We start from the raw sequence: 14,876 nt of genomic DNA on the forward strand, positions 1-14,876 counted from the left end.
CCTACAACAGTGGCCTGCCATCTTCCCCTGCCTTTGTATTCATGTCCTTTGCCATGTGATTTTTACATCTACTCCCATCTCAAGGTGTTATTTCCCCCCATGCCTCCTGATTCTGGGCTGTTTGTCTTACTTTGGTCGTAGAAGGTGGTATGCCAGTCCCGAGTCTTGGTTCCAAGAAGCTTTGTTCACTCTGTTCTCTGACCCCCATAAGGAGAAGCTCAGACAAGTCTGCTGGTGAATGAGATGCCACATGCATCAGACATGGGCTGTCCCCTCTGAGATCATTCTAAAACACCGAGCACCCGGTGCGCACAGATGCATCAGCGAGCCAGCCAATATCCGCCAGGACAGACCCAGAAAAGTGACTCATCAACTCATGGGTACCAAAAGATGAATGTATATAAGCCAGCAGCACTTGGGATGGTTTGTTACGCAGCCACAGCTAACAGATACGCTTCTGTCTTAAGGAGTTGCCACAGGGAGAAAGAATGATGGCCCAAGTGGCTGGCATTGGCTGAGTGCTGACTGCCAGGAGCCATGCTCAGGACTGACGTGCGTGATCTCAAAGCTCTGAGAACAGAAGAACTGTAGAAGGCTGCGTTCAGACAGTGTCTGAGACCGTGGAAAGTATGAGCTGTGGAGAGATCAGGAGGCAGAATCTCTGGGTACGGGGGTTCTACACGGAATGCAGTTAGGTCAAGAAAGGGGTAAGGCATCACTGGCCCCTGGACCAGTTTCGTCAGCACCCCACTGAGCCCCTATTGAAAATATGGATTCTCAGGCCCTGTCCTTCTGAAATCAGGCCACCCGGACTACTGACCTCAGAGTCCACATTTTAATAAGATCTCCAAGGGGGTTGAAATTTGATGTGATGTGGGGCATCTGGGTGGCTCAGTTGGTTGAGGGCCCAACTTCAGCTCAGGTCATGATCTCACATTTCATGGGTTCAAGCCCCACGTTGGGCTCTGTGCTGACAGCTCAGAGACTGGAGCCTGCTTCAGATTCCGTGTCTCCCTCTCTCTCTGCCCCTTCCCTGCTCGCGCTGTCTCTCTCTCCCTCAAAATAAATAAACATTAAAAAATTAAAAAAAAGAAATTTGATCCGACGTTAAGGTTTGTGTAGAACATCCCTTTTTAAGCTACCTGTGCCAAGGGGCCAGTATATTTTCCTTAATTTCCTGTTTCATTGCAGAATGACGTTTGGCAAAATACGGTAAAGAACGAATTTTTAGAAATAGTAAATAGAAGATTAAAACGCATACAAAATCCAGGCCTCTGCTTTTTTATCGTTTACATTCAATAGGCATAAAATGCCCTCTGTCAAAAGGACTATAGAAGTTCCTAAATCCTTACTCTCTTTCTCGGGACCTCCCAGACACAGGTGACACGGGCTATTGCCGCCCGCACGGGCCACGGACCGCACTTTGGGTGGGGCGGTTCTGGGGTTAATAGAGATAGAGATGTGGATACAGTCTGCTGAGGGCTAACTGTGGGCTGGACACTGGCCGGTGGGAAGGACTTGTGAGTCTATGGACCTTAGAATCCTCCCAACAAGCTGTGGGTACCTGTTTTTAAAAAGATTTTTTAATGCTTATTTATTAAAATTTTTTAAAAAGGTTTATTTATATTTGAGAGAGAGAGAGACAGAGAACGAATGGGAGAGGGGCAGAGAGAGAGGAGACAGAATTGGAAGCAGGCTCCAGGCTCCGAGCTAGCTGTCAGCACAGAGCTCAACGCGGGGCTCGAACCCACGAACTGTGAGATCATGACCTGAGCCGAAGTCAGATACTCAACTGACTGAGGAACCCAGGTGCCCCTAATGTTTATTTCTGAAAGAGAAAGAGAGAGAGCGTGTGTGTGTAAGCAGGGAACGAGCAGAGAGAGAGACAGGATCTTCCCTCTCAACGCAGAGATTGTGAACCCTGAGATCATGACCTGAGTGGAATTTGGATGCCTAACCGACGCAGCCACCCAGGTGCCCCATGAGTGCGTGTTTTTAGCATCACTTTCCAGATGGGGGCGTTGAGGCCCAGAGAGGCTAAATGACTTGCTCAAGGTCACACAGCAAGTAAGTGGGGTAAGCAGAGCCCACCTGTTTCACCACTGCAGCGCAAGAGGAGTAAGAGGAAGGCACTGCCAAGGAGAGGTACAAGGACGTTGTCCCTTGTGCCCTGGGTGAGTGACAGCTGTCAAAAAGCCGGCGTGGGGGCACTCGCTGTTTTGGAGCCCTGGGCTCAGAGAATTGCCCTCTCGCGGCATTCCTGGGTGCAGGCTGCAGGGAAAGAACCGAGCCCAGGCCCTCCAGCTGGCAAGGGGTGGGGGCCAGGCTGCGCAGACATGTCTCTGTCTTGCTCTCTCTTTCCCCGGAGCCCTGGGGGCCGGCAGGGGGCCGGCCAAGGAGGGGTCTGGCAGGCTGGGTGATACCTAGTTATCGACAGGTTGATGACAGCCACAGAAGACTGCCCGAGGACATGGAGGCGGGAGCCGCTTCTGAGGCCCGCTGGTCCTGCAGAGCTGGCTGCCAGCGTCTCTGCCCAGGGCCCGGCGCTTCCCCTCACCATCTCATTAATCCTGATTTACAGAAAAAGGCAGCAGGCAGGGGCCTCTTAACAGGCCGAGCAGGCGACTGATTTGCCTTCACTGAAGACAATAGTGCCCACGAGACCCGGCATTGCTGAATTATTCAAATCAGCCGTGGCAGGGAAATCTGAGGACACAGAGTGGCGGGGGTCCCCGGCCCCTGGACAGCCCTCCGTGCCTGCCCCCAGGGCTGGGTGGTGCCCCGCGGCGTAGGGTGGCCGACACAGGTCCCCTTGCCAGGGACGAGAGCGGCTCCAGGCTGTGCCGCTCCCCCCCCCCCATCGCTGGACGGAAGCTGGAATTGGTGTTGATGGCTGCTAAGCGCCTTGGAGCTCTAGTAATGGCTCCAAAATGACATTTCCCACCTGCTGGTCCCGGGAGGGATATTCTAACAAGGACTTTGGGATGAACATGGGGTGAGGTGGGGAGGTTGAAGGCAGGAGGGGTGGCCGTTCCGCTAAGGGGTGTGTGTGTGTGTGTGTGTGTGTGTGTGTGTGTGTGTGTATTTCAAAGAAGCAGAGGACACGGATGGGGTGAGCCCCGGCTTGGCAAACTGTAGTTTCTGCTCCTGGAGAAAAAAAAAAACGGACAACGAACAGGCAGTTACACTAGTCATAGAATTTTGTGGAGATTCAGGAGCAAAGATGGTCTCCCTCGGGGCAGATACGGGGTAGGATGGAGCGTGCCACAGGGAGGCCGCCTCCGGGGAGCAGGAGGGGTGAACGGAGGCCCAGAGAGGGGCAGGGCCTTGCCCAAGGTCATTGGCTAGTTTGTGGTGTTCCTGGTGTCTCACCTGCAGTCAGGGCCTCTTCGTCGACAATCATCACCCTTGAAAACAAAGAAATTAAAAAACAATGTCCGCCCTTTACAGAGCGGGGACAGTGTGCTGGGCTCCGCGTCAAGGGCTTCGTCGCCAGGGTTATGTCTGTTAACCGCAGGATAGTCCCGGGAGGCCGAGGCAGTAGTATCCCATCCTGCTGATGAGGAAACTGAGGCTTACGGAGTTTCACCCACCAGGCAGCCTAGGAAGTGAGGGGTCAGAGACTGGGAAGGTGGTCTCTCCGAGGCTGGGTCTTAACTGCCAAGCCTCAGTGGGAGCGAGAGGCTCCTGGGTGGAGCCAGCTCTGAGACATGCCTCCCACTGTGCGCGGGACCCGCATCTCCTGGTTGCGATGGCTTCCTTGGGTTAGCATGGCCACCAGCCTTTGTCCGCCATGGGCAGGGGCGAGAAAATCTGCCTTCGCGGCATCTGAAAGGGTCTTCCCTGAGCCCAGGGAAACCTAGCAAGGAGAGGGTCCCTGAAGGGTGGAAGGAAATTTGTTAATGAAGGAGCTCTGGGCACAAAAGCCAGTGGTTTCTTCTGACCCTGAGGCAGGACACCCTTCTCAGGAAGATGCAGAAGCTGAGGATGGGGGGCTACCCACCACCTGTGTGCGTTGGTGGGAGGAGGTCTAGGAGGTGTGTGAGTCAGATCCTGCTTTTCTGCATCAGTCAGATAACAACAACAGTGACAATAACTATACTAATAGCTGTGGGAATAGCGACCTTTATGGAGAGTTTGCCACATGCTAAAACCCTTTCTTTCAATGCAGAAGTTCATTTAACCCCCAAGACCATTTTACAAGGGGGTACCTGGGTGGCTCAGTCCATTAAGCGTCCGACTCTTGATTTCAGCTCAGGTCATGATCTCACAGTTGGTGAGATCAAGCCCCTCCCGCCATGGGGCTCTGGGCTGACAGCACGGAGCCTGCATGGGATTCTGCCTCTCTCCCTGTCTCTCACCCCTCCCTGCTTGTGCTCTCTCTTTCTCTAAAAGTAATTAGATAAACTTAAAAAAAGAGACTATTTTACAAGGTCAGCATCAGGAGGTCGGTATTGTGTCCATTTTACAAGGAAAGAAACTGAAGCTCAGAAACGAAGCCGCTGCTGGGTTGAAAGGGGCTAGGGTTTGGACCCAGGGCTTGTACCACAAACACATGGCCTCTAGGGTAGGCTGCACATGCCAGCTGGAAGCCCCTCCCACCCGAGTGGACGCCCTTTCTGCCCACCCATGGTGCCCCCATTAGTGGCTTGCTCATGGGACCCCATCGGTGTCCTGGAGTCCCCAGAGGGAGGCTTGATGGCTTTGAAGCAGCTCAAATGTGCCTTTGCATTCCTGCCTTTGCAAACCCTCTTTTCTCGGAGAAACCTGCCTTTCCCCGGGGAGTGTCAGCTGGCTCCTGCCCTCGCCCTCGCCAGGTCTCTCTCATTTGTGAGGTCCAGCCCCAGGGCCTCCCAGGATCCTGCCCCTCGAATCCCCCCTGTGGAAAAACCAAACTGAGAGAGATTTACCTCCTGGGTCAGGTAAAGGTGACTAAATGCAAACCGGCCTATTCCTTTCTGCAAACAGTTCCCCGGGGAGGGCTCCTACAAGGAGGGGAAGAGCCAATCGATCAGGGAAATGATTCGGGGTGACTTACAGGGAGGCTTAAAGGAAAGAGCCCTCCTGTTTTTACAGCCTCCCGCGACTCTGCAGCCAGTAAAACTCCGCAGGGGAGTGGGCATCAGGGGGGTGCAGCGCTGCATTGTTCACCAGCAGGCAAAGGCGCCGAGTTCTGCAAGGCCAGCTGTGTTCTTCATTCATCTACAGGGCATCTATTGAGCGCCTACTGTGTGCCTGCTAAGCTCTTCTCACCAGCACTGAACTCCCCAACTCACAGGCACCTTCCTTACAGTCTGGGGAAACAGTGTGTCTGGGACACTGGGGGCTCTCTCGGGATCTCCAAGTTCACCAACGGCCTCTTCCATCGTCTCCTCTCCCTCATTTCATTAAGGTACAAGCTTTGTGCTGGGGAGGGTAACGTGGTCTGGCGGTGGTCTGCCAACGTCTTCTGCAAAGAGGCAGATGATGGACATTTCGGGTTTTGTGGGCTATGTGATCTTAACTACGCACTCAGCTCTGTGGCATAAAGACCGCACATAAATACATGGGCGGGGCTGCGTTCCAATAAAACTTTGTTTGCAAACACAGGCCACGGGCCGGATTCATAGGCCCATCATTTTGCTGACCCCTGGAACAGAGGATCAGTGACCTGGTTTTGGAGTCACACAGACCTGAGGTCTCCCCACGGCCGCTTCTACAGTCTGGCGGTGTGACCTTGCGTCGGCTGCCGCCTCTCTCTGAGCTGTTTCCCTTCCTCAAATGAGGATGATGAGCGTACCTGCCTCATGGGCTGTGGCTCGAATGAAAGGAGTGATGCAGCGGGTGGCTCGTAGCTAGTGTGCGAACTGGTAGCTGTTACTGTATAATTAATGACTTTGAACCTTCTGAGAAAAGCCCCCCTCCCTCTCTTGTTCTGAGGTGGGGGCAGCCGGTGCGCTGCTGTGCTGATATTTGGTGGCTCATTATGCTGATAAGATTTCCATTCTTTTCAAGTTAGCACACTTGCATTTTAATGATTTGAAAAGGATGCAGAGTGTGTCTCCTTAGGGACAGAACTGGCTGGCTGCCTTTTCTCAGGGTGATGGTCACTGAGCCTGCAGAGGCTGCCCAAGTCCCTGGGAGTCCAGCCTCTGGGACCCCCCTTCCCTGGCTCCAGAAGGACTGGCAGGGTGGGTCCAGCGGCCGGGTGATCCTTTGGCTAAGGGCTGATCACAAGCGGCCAATTAATCTATTACTTGCAGATACATTTTCCATTAGCCGTAGTGGAATCACTGACTTTGAAGCAATTAGTCAGCGTAATGAACTTGAATCTGGGCAAACAGGAGGGAGAGCTTAACCCCTGGGTTCCCGGAGGAGGCTGTGATGGTGGAGGAGCAGGGGGACTCTTTGGGCAAAAGGGAGGCTCTGGGAGGGAGAAAGATCTGTGAATCACACTTGGGTCCCCAGGTAGTAGGATGTGGTGGCCCAGAGCCAAAGGGCTCGAGCTTAGAGTGGGGAAAAGTGGCTTCCCTAGGTTCGCCGACATCAGTGAATCATTTTAACCTCTGTTTCCTTATCTGCACGATGCAGGGTCATCATAGTACCCATTGCCTCATATCGTTGTGAGGACCCAAGGACACGAGCCCCCCGCCCGGGCAAGCTCCTGGTGCATGCTGGTCAACCCACCCCGACCTCACGGGGGGGGGGGGGGCGGGGCACAAGGAGACAAACAAGGGATTCTTTGACTTCAGACTGAAGAGAAACTTCTTGCTGAAATTACTTTATCTCAGATCCGTGATCAAATGTGTCACGGAAGTGAGGATTCCAACAGGTGTCTTTGCTGCAGGCAAAGGGAACTGGTCCAAGTTTCCCGGGCCCATGGAAGTGAAACCCTCCTCTCTCCTGGTCTCAGAGCGTCTCCCAGGATGGGCGGCCTTATTTGTAAAAATAATGGGGAAATGACACATCCGCCAAATGTTACCCGGGGTCTGTCCATTTCTACCTGCACCCTCGTCTACCCGCCCCCTCCCCCCAGCCCTCCCGGTCTATATAATCAATCTTCTTTCTCCTCTGATCGGAAAGGCCATGGGGAAGGTGACCAGAGCCGGGGCAGATCCTGGGAGCCTCTTGAAGGTGGAATCCGCAGGAGCTGTCCAGGTGACAGGTGAGCGACAGGAAACGGCAGACAGTTGTGCGATTGGAGAAACTGAGCCCGGGCCTAGCCCGCACTTCTGATCAGCGAGGGGTGGAAATCCCCTCCCCCTCTTGCTTGCACACCCGAAGTCATCCTGCAAACCCGCCTGGGGGAACCAACTGCGCGTCTTGGCCTGAGTTCGCCCTGTCCCGAGAAGTCTGACTCCTCTCGTCCCCTAGACACAGGCAAGCAGCGGGGGCCCGGGAGGATTGGACACTCTGCGGAGCAGCGGGGACAGACGGTTCATCAGCGTCCCGGTGCGTGAGAAGCCATTCTGCACCTTCCTGGGGCCGACACCCCCTGCCTGGGCGTGTTGCATTAGCAGGTAAACTACCCCCCATAATGGAGATGGATGGAGGCCCAATCTTGTAATAGAGAACCTTTCATTAAGGAAACCACTGCCTTTGGATGATGTGAAGGCACTAATGGACCAGCCCCAGCCTGGGACTTCATTATATTACTGCTAACGAGCTGGAGCTCGCTGCTCGCTGGTGCATCTCACCACCGGCGACTGCTCGGCAATCGGGCGCTCTCCTCCCTGCTTGGGGCCTCGGGTGACACGGTCAGAGATTGTAGGGGGCGTGGCGGCTGGGAGCATGAGGGCCACGTCCTGAGAGGAGTCTCTGTCTCTTCCCGCAGCAGGAGAGAGGAAGGTTAGCCACGAAGAAGCACTTTCTGGCAGAGGATGCTAGGAAAAGGCTTACGGAAGGGCCCCGAGTCTTAGCAATGCCCACGCCCGTCTACAGGACCCATCCTGGGGTGGGGCTGGGGTCCGAAGGGTCCAGGCAGGTGGGAGGGAGGGAGGCAGGGGTCCGAATCTGTTCTGCGCAGCGGCGTCTGTGACATGTTAGGACGCGGCGCCCTCCCCTCGGGTTGCCTGGTGGATCCCTGCGGGCCTCAGGTGATCTCCCGCTCTGCAGGGGGCCCAGTCTAGACCCCACTCCTCAAGTAGGAAGCCTCCCTCCCTGTCTCTCCCCAGCACATCGCCCTGTTTTTATCCTTCCTAGCTCATCAGCCTCTGCAATTATCTTGGTTATTAATGCATTTACTTGTTTACTGTCTGGCTCCTGTGTTCCCGCCACCTCTGGACCCGCAGGGGTCTTTGTCTGTCTTTCTTGCCTCTGTTTGCCCCGCACTTCGAACTGTGTCTCCCGTGTTGTTGGTGCTTAATAAATATTTGTGGAACGGATGAATGAACGAATGAATGAACAGATGAGCTCCTGAGTGTTCATAAAATGCACACATAGCTCAGAGGAGCGGAGTCCTGCTCCCCAAGTTTTCTTGCTTTATGCATAGCATTTAGCATTTGAGCCATTTCTTAAAACAAAATTTAAATGTGTATATTTTTTGAGAGACAGTGTGAGCAGGGGAGGAGCAGAGAGAGAGAGAGAGAGAGAATCGGAAGCAGGCTCCAGGCTCTGATGTGTCAGCACAGAGCTCCGACGTGGGGCTCGAACTCATAAACTGTGAGATCACCACCTGAGCAGAAATCTGATGCTTAACCACCCGAGCCACCCAGGCGCCCCTGCTATTAACCCTATCTAAGTGCACATGTCCGTGGCATTAAGCACATTTACAGTGTTGTGCAGCTGTCAGTCTCCAGAGCTTTTTCTTCTCCCCAGACGGAAACTCTGTCCCCATTACAGGCTAACTCTGCCCCTCGCCTTCCCTGCCCCCAGCCCTTGGGACCCTCGGTTCTACTTCTCTCTCTGTGACTCAGCCCGTGCTAGGAACCTCACAGAAGCAGGATCATGCACTACTCTCCTTCTGTGTCTGGCGCACTCACTGGGCATCGGTCCCCAGGTCCCGCCGCGCCATGGCAGGCGGCCGAGCTGCCTTCCTTTGTCCGGCTGGATAATAATCCACTGTGTGCTGGAGCGCACCGCTTTGTCCGTTTACCCGTTGCACGTGCATCTTGAGGGAGGACGTAGAGGCGGGGCACGGTGGGAAATCAGGTATTTCCGCTTTGCAAACTGAGCAGCTAAGAGCGGGTTCCATCCCAGCCTCCCCCGCCAGCCGGCGGTGTGCGCTCCGGCGGTCCCGAGCTGCTTCCTGCCTCCGTGCCTTTGCCTGCGCCTTTCCCTCTGTTCCGCGTGCCCCTTTCCACTGCCCCTTGTTGGCCTGGATGAGACTCATGTCACAGACGTTGGGCCTCCTCTGTGGTATTCACCTCCATATTTCCAGCCTGCTAGACACACCGCATGCAGTGAATCATTCACTCAGAACTACACGCCTCCCCAGGGGCCTCCTTGATTGCCTCTTTTGTTCTGTGGTGACTTCTGGCTGTTCTAGTTGCCGCAGGAATTGAATGATGCCACATCTATTTGTGCTACTGGACTGTGTGCTCCTTGAGGACAGAGCCCGTGTGGTACTCATCTTTGCGCCCCTCCCTTGGCATTTGACGGCCCCAGAGTGCATATCTGCAGAATAACGATGCAAGTTGTACGCAGACGACAGCTATTACAATTTCGTGCCCACCCCGCGCCCCCCCTCCCCCATCCCACCCCAGCTACCTGGCGGGGACTGGAAGACCACAGGACATTTGCCCGAGCCTATGCTGTCAATGACTGGCCATGCAGTGACATGGTGCAGAAGTCTCCCTATAAAAGTATTGCCTTTTACAAGTTAGTGCAGCTCAGACATTCATTAGCTTCTCCGAGCCTCCAACACCCCGCCGATGGCTAACCTAAAAGATTCTTATGTCCATTTTACAGGATAGGAAACTGAGGCTCAGAGATGGGCGTGCCTTTGCTAAATTGCACAGCGCTAGATGGTAACAAGTTATACCCACACTTAGATTTCCTGCCTCTTGGGTCCTGATGGGGTCTCTTTCTTTCTTCCATTCTGGGCGAACTGCTTTTATAAAATGCTTACCATTTGTCACAATAATAACAACAAAAACAACACAAGCACAGGTAACTTTTGCTGCGGCGCTGCTTCTCCACCCTCACGGTGCTCGGAATCTTGACCATCATGAAGTAAGCTCTCGGCATGGGCAGCTTCCCAAATGTCCGCTTTAGAAGAAACCGAAACGAATTGGGATTTGCCTAGTGTGTCTTTCCGATCAGAGTGACATGGCTTGGGGACGAAGACACCCTGATTCAAGTCATCACATCCTTCCCTCTAGGACTCTGTGATCTTCATCTGTAAAATGGGCGGTTGGGTGAAATTTACACCCCGTTTTCTCAGGGCTGACATGCTGTCCCTGCATCAGGCGTCTGCCTCCCCCTCCTTGAGCGTGACTCTCTCCTCATGAGGGCTGATCCAGTGTGGGGACCCTGCCAGTGTGGGGACTCTGCTTCCCTCCTTCGGAACCTCGGACCATCAGCCGAGCGAGGAAACACTAAGCAACACAAGAAAGCCACACGCACCACATTCTTCAATGGCAGCAATTTTCCGTGTAATTAAGTTTATTCATCATGTATATTAAGGGGAAAATGGAGACGCATGATCATCACAGCCCATTTGCCAATGACATCCATCTCTCAAGCGTCGCTTCTGTTTTCCCCAGGACCAACTGTCATGATAGATACAGGGCCCAGGAGAGCCATCTGGCGTGAGATGCGCCAGGAACTCCGCTCCCCGCAGCGCCCAGGCCTCGTCCACCTGGCGGAGACCCTTCTGCAGAACCCGGCCCTGCCCTCAAGGGGCTCACAGCCTGGGAATTGGGGGTAACACTGACGTTGGTTAACGTTAAGCAATGCTTTCAGGCTGCCTTCTTCCAACAGAGCGCTGGCAACGTCATTACTCGGCACAGGTAAGCCTTCGCTGGACTCCTTGCCTATAAAGGGGGTTGGATTCACTTACTGAATGTATTCAACAAATATTTGAGTGCCTATCCAAGGGCCAAATGACTCTTGGCTTCCTGAAGCTTACTTGGTGAGTGTTTTGGAATAAAAGAATGATTGACGGAGCAAGTACACACGGAACACTCCATTCATTCCATGAATACCAAGCACCGACTGCGGAAAGCACTGTGCTCATCACCGCTGATTAGCATGGGGTCCAGACAGCGTGTTCTTTGCACCCACAGGGTTTGTATTTCTAGCAGGAAAGGTATAAATTAAAGAATCACACCAACGAATGACTCATTACAAACTGGGATAAAGTGCTTTGAGGGGGAGAGATGTGGTTTTCAAAAGGGTGGGAGCGAGGCTTGCTCTAGGCTGAGGGAGAGATTCAGGAGACCAGGAGGGAGGGATGCGTAAGCTAAAGTTTGGAGTAGGAGTTTTGCAACAGGTAGGAGAAAAGCGTGGAGTGGGGTGGGGTAGAAGCAGGAGACTCTGTGAGGGTGCCCCGGACTGTCAGCATCTGAACACTCAAAGCAACATGATTTAAATAATAAGGATAGCTTAGTGTCTTGTGGTAGCAAGAAGTCCAGAGGGACGTTAATTCAGGGGCTCAGTGATATCACCAAAGACCCATACTCTTTCTCTTTGTTCACTCATCTTTCCTAAGTGTGGGCTTTTGGTTGCAATGTTATTTCCTCATGGTCACAAAATAGCTGCAGTGGTGCATCCTCATGCAACAGCATCCAAAGCTAACAGAGAGGCTCTCCATTTCTCTAACTCTTTTAGTTGTTTTTAAAAATTTTTAAATGTTTTATTTATTCTTGAGAGAGAGAGAGAGAGAGAGAGAGAGAGAGAGAGAGAGGGAGAAAGGGAGAGAAAGAGAGAGACATCGTGAGCAGGGGAGGGTCAGAGAGAAAGAGACACAGAATCTGAAGACAGGCTCCAGGCTCTGAGCTGTCAGCACAAAGCCACATGTGGGGCTCAAACCCATGAACCGTGAGATCATGACCTGAGCTGAAGCTGGATGCTCAACCAACTGAGCCACCTAGGTGCCCTTCTTTTAATTGTTTTTTAATGTTTATTTATCTTTGAGAGAGAGACAGAGAGACAGACAGACAGACAGAGAGACAGAGAGAGAAGCAGAGAGAGAGGGAGACACAGAATCCAAAGTAGGCTCCAGGCTCCAAACTGTCAGCACAGGACCTGACGAGGGGCTTGAACCCACGAACTGTGAGATCATGACCTGAGCTTAAATTGGACAGTTAACTGGCTGAGCCACCCAGGCACCTGTCCTCTGACTCTTTTAAAAGGGAGACAAAATCTTTTCCAGATTCCTCCCAGGAGGCTTCTCCTTGGTCAGAATTGCATGGATACATTGGTGCCACTGGGATTGAGGGGATGCTGTGGGCTAAACAGGAACACGCTGGCCAGGAAGCCAGGGGAACCCGAGTTGGAGTCCCCAGTTCTGAAGTCAATTTGCTGTGTGAGCTTGGATGAGTCTCTTTCCTTCTCTGGCTCCTCCGCTCCTGATCTGAAACACTGGATGATCCCCACGGTCTTTCTGTGTGTGACGTTTAGGATTCTAAATGGACTCTTGTTATTACATATTGTCTCACATTTTTTTTAAATTTGAGAGATAGAAGTGTGAGTGGTGGACAAAGGCAGAGAGAGAGAGAGAGAGAGAGAGAGAGAGAGAGAGAGAGGGAGAGGGAGAGAGTCCCAAGCCGGCTCTACCCCATGACTCTGGGATCATGATCTGAGCTAAAGAAATCAAGAGTCAGGGGCTCAACCGACTGAGCCACCCAGGCGCCCCGTCGCATTGTCTTACAACTTTGTTGTCCTGGGTCCCTTGTGGGTGACGGGGCCATGATGAGTTCTGGGCCAAGAGTCAAGGGTGCGTTCCTTCTAGGCTGGGGCATTTCATGGCTGGTTTGAGGCTCCTGGGATTTCTTTCCTTGAGTCTGGCCCCGAGTAGCAGTTAAGATGGCGACTGGGCCCCATCAACCCGAGTCCCCAGCGGACCGCAGCCAGGGCCCCTGGCCTCGAGCCAGCGTGAAATGAACCTGAGACGACTTGGGGGATGACGTGTCATCACGGCATAACCTGCCCGGTCCTGACTGAGGGTGACGACGGCGGAGGGACACGGAAGGCGAACTGGCTGTGGCCAGGCCCTGTGTGAGGCCCTTTGCTTCCGTCTCCCTCTTCGATGCGCGCAGCCCCAGGCACGAGAGTCATCCGCATTTTCAGGGCCAGCACCGGAGTCTCAGACAGGGAACGTTGGTAGCTCAAGGTCACGGAAGTGGGCATGGGCAGAGCCCAGGTGGGACGCAGGTGTGCCTGACTCTGATTCCATCGCAGCCCTATCTGGATTGATGAGCCCGGGTGGCGCTTTCACCCAGGGCTGAAGAATGAGCTGGAAGAGCAGTGCGTGTGCGTGTGCCTGTGCGCGCGTGCGTGTGCGTGCGCGCGCGTGCGTGCGTGCGTGCGTGTGTGTGTGTGCGTGTGCGTGTGTGCGTGTGCGTGCGTGTGTGTGCGTGTGCGTGCGTGTGTGCGTGTCAGGCTCGCTCCGGCCCAGACTTCGCTGCGGAGAGGCCCTGGCGGAGGGCACCATGGAGGAGACCCCCAGCGCGGCCCAGGTCTTTGTGTGCAACACCCTCCCCCCTCCACGCCCTCCTTACAGCCTCCTCTGCCCCAAGCCCCCCGCGGGCCCTGAGCTGGCCATGCCTTCTAAGAGACCTAATTAAGCCCTGGTGAGTGGGTCGGGGCCCGGCTCCAGGCAGGCGGCGGGAGATGGATGGTGGGCAGCCGTGGGTCCCGGGTCAGGTGGCAGGGAGACAACGATGACAGTACTCCCAGCCATGCACCTTGCTGGCCCTCAGCGAGAGCCGGAGCCGGAGGCTGCCATCCTCACTGCTGTTGAGGATGCTCATTCGCCTGGCTCAGGGCTCTAATGAGCATTTGTGAGGCATCAGTTCACTGCTAAGACCCCCCTGAGAGATTCAACCCTCTCCTCCCTGCCCCCTCCACACCCAGCTGTCACACCAGGAGCTTTGAGGGAGGCGGCCCATCTGGAAGAGCCTGAGCCTTGGCCCAGGTCAACTTCTTGGCCCATTTTCCAGATAGGGAGACTGAGGCCTCGACAGGCCGTGTTCAAGGCTGGTCAGAGCCTGGATGCGAGTGGTCTGGTATAGGCAGGGGGCCATGGTCCCCCTCAGGACTGTGGGGCGGTCTCTCAGTGACCACAAGGACGGGGGATGCAGCCTGGAGAGAGGCAGTTCTCCCCCAGGGGTCACTCTGGGGCTGTGCTGGCCCCGGGCTGCCGGAGGGCACCGGGTCACGGCTGGCAGCAGTCCTGCTGACGCAGCAGCCTCAGCAAGGGGCCCTGGAGCCCAGCCCCAAGGCTCCGACTCCTGGCCTGCTCCGGGCAGCCACCGCCTCGGGGAAACCAGTCTTATTAGTGCGGCCGCCTGCAGGCCCTGGGTGCAGCCGGGGGCGGAAAAGGCCTCATTTAGCCCAGTGCTGGACCTTGCACGCCCTGGCCACGCGTGCTCCCCACGGGGCTCACAGCAGCGCAGGGACGCAGCCACACGCGAGCCTCGGGCCCTGGGTAGACACAGGCATGGGTAGAGTGTGCACAGCAAGGCTCAGACGCTCAGGCAGGCTCACAGAGTGCACACAGACACACAGCTCCAGGAACGCACCCCCACGCGCACGGCTCTGGTGCACACTCATGGGCTCACGTCCAGCCCTGCACCCACTTCTCTGCACGGGTGCCCGTGTCTGCAGCAGCGCGGATACAGAGGCGCGAGTAGGGACGCGACCCAGGAGTGCTGGTGCACCCTTGCACACACCCCGCTGTTCCAGGCACACCCACTCTGGTAGATGGGGGACACACATGCGGTCGATGTGCT

The 14,876-nt window shown here is 54.8% G+C and overlaps 1 long non-coding RNA gene across 1 annotated transcript; it reads right to left on the reverse strand.

Annotated features, from left to right (window-relative positions):
- Window positions 1–10,552: 10,552 nt before the first annotated feature.
- On the reverse strand, window positions 10,553–13,072 carry LOC115278474. Its single transcript, XR_003902911.1, has 2 exons — window positions 12,794–13,072; window positions 10,553–10,955 (listed from the first exon to the last, which is right to left on the reverse strand). It is a non-coding gene; the product is annotated as an uncharacterized LOC115278474 (long non-coding RNA).
- Between the last annotated feature and the right edge of the window lie 1,804 nt (window positions 13,073–14,876).

This window comes from Suricata suricatta, chromosome 14 (assembly GCF_006229205.1).
Source record: "Suricata suricatta isolate VVHF042 chromosome 14, meerkat_22Aug2017_6uvM2_HiC, whole genome shotgun sequence".
Taxonomy (NCBI): Eukaryota; Metazoa; Chordata; class Mammalia; order Carnivora; family Herpestidae; genus Suricata; species Suricata suricatta.